This window comes from Lupinus angustifolius, unplaced genomic scaffold, assembly GCF_001865875.1.
Source record: "Lupinus angustifolius cultivar Tanjil unplaced genomic scaffold, LupAngTanjil_v1.0 Scaffold_1126, whole genome shotgun sequence".
Lineage (NCBI taxonomy): Eukaryota > Viridiplantae > Streptophyta > Magnoliopsida > Fabales > Fabaceae > Lupinus > Lupinus angustifolius.
Window position 1 is genome coordinate 1 of NW_017728449.1, and position 2,088 is coordinate 2,088.

Here is a 2,088-nt window from a genome sequence, read left to right on the forward strand (position 1 = left end):
AATGACACCCTTGGGAGGCTTGATACCAATGTCCTCATACAGTTCAGGATGTGTCAGGGGAAGCTCAACTGCTTCTTTAATTTCCTGTATTTGGGCATCTAAACCACCAATGTCAGCATATGACTCCAAAGGAGCCTTCTCAACCTTCATGACAGAGACCATAGGATCAACTTCATCTTGAAGAAGCCCAACAACAGAAAGAACCTGGTTAAGACACATACACAATAAGAAAACCATTATATCTCCAGCATCTAACCATATCAACTCTACAATAAGAGATAACTAATTCAATTAAACAAAGCACAATTTCATCAACCTCCATGTCACGCTTGCTCCCAAAGACATGCCATTCAAAAAATATTTTACCCCCAACTTTCACCACCCACTTTATCAGTTACAAGTTAACATATAGTCTCTCATAATTTTCATCACTTCTTCAACAACACAGGGAGAGGAGATTTTCTCGTTTAATATTTTTAGACTATGATACAATTTTCTATGACAGACCCTTTCAAAACACCGAATGTTACTCATTAGGGTAGAAAACAATGTTACATTCAGCTTCGCACTATAGGACTGTCCCAAATTTGTAGTTGGTAACTGTAAATGATTTCACTGTAAATCATCACACATTTCTGATATACCAAGCAAGCATGGAGCCATGAAGTAAATTTCAATTCAAACTTTCCAATTTCCAATGTGTTTGTAGAAGTTCATATAGAAAGTTTATAGAGGTCTTACTTGTGATTATGAGAATAACTTATTTTAATATGCTCATCAGGGAAAGTCATGAAAATAAGCTCTTTTTACAGAAGCTTATAAGAATAGCTTATGACCTTACTATAAGCTCTCTTTAGCGTATTTCAATACGCTTAACAAATAAGCTTATTAATATAATTTCATCTCAACTTATTTCAAAAAGGTAAATAAATAAGTGCTCAAGTTGCTTACCCAAACAACTCCTTAATTGCACCACAAGCCTAGAGTATAAGATATCGAACCCCCACCAATTCAGTCTAAATCACAAAATCAGTATTCCATCTACTAAAACCCTAGTTCCTAGACCTAAGATAACATCACACTTTAATTACATGATCAAAGCACAATTGAAGACTTCCAAAAAAACCAAAAGTCGGCGTCAAAACCCTAACCTTATTGTGCATCAAAATAGAACAACCAGGCTCAAGCTGATCCTTATCAACAAAAGACAAAATCCCAACATAATACTCAGGTCCAACAGAAGACGAAACAATGGCGTGATTCTCATCAATCAGTTCTTCCAAATTCCCCACACTCATCGGCGAGCCTCTAAGATCATCAACCTTAGATCTATCCTCTTCCGCTTTCTCCTCTTGTGGCTTCAACCTTTCCTGATTCGCGACGAACTCTTCTTCCATTAGAAGATAATCTTTGATTCTCTCCAGCTTCAGGAGCCGGAGTTTGCACTTCGATAGCGGCGTCACCGTTGGTAACCGCGCCGCCGCCTCGGGACCTTTTTGTTTGCGCTGTTTACGGCCGACGCGGGTTGGTGGCGCGGCCGGTTCGAATTTTTTGTCCTTTTTGTCATTGCCGTCCGGTTTACGATCGCCTTGGAGATCTTTCCGGTTCAGACCGCCTGGTGTTCCTTGACCCATGGTTTTGGAAAATGCAGAGTTTGTGGAGAATGAGATGTAAGAGATGCTTGGCTTTGGGAACAAGTTAAACTGATGCAATCGATTAAAGAGGTTGGTTTTGTCTTTTTTATTGGGCCTATGGGCCTGTTAATTTTGAATCTGAACTTATGTGACAAGTTATGTAAATGGATCCATATTTGGGTTATGATATTTCTTATTTAATTTTTGAGCCATTTTTTTAAAGAAAAATATGTAGCCCAGTATAAGAAATTTTTTACAGCTTAAAATTTATGTACTTGCATTGTCAACTTTTTATATTGTCATATCATTGATTTGTATTACTTTTATTTGATAGTAAATAGTGGTTAATAAATCAATGGTGGATGATTTGCTAACAATGTAAAAAATACTTACATTGTCAGTATATATATGTTGTCGCGCCCCGATTTTCGGCTACGCGACCTCTCGAGTCGCC

The 2,088-nt window shown here is 37.7% G+C and overlaps 1 pseudogene; it reads right to left on the reverse strand.

Annotated features, from left to right (window-relative positions):
• Positions 1 to 6: 6 nt before the first annotated feature.
• On the reverse strand, positions 7 to 1,710 carry LOC109341954 (annotated as a pseudogene).
• Between the last annotated feature and the right edge of the window lie 378 nt (positions 1,711 to 2,088).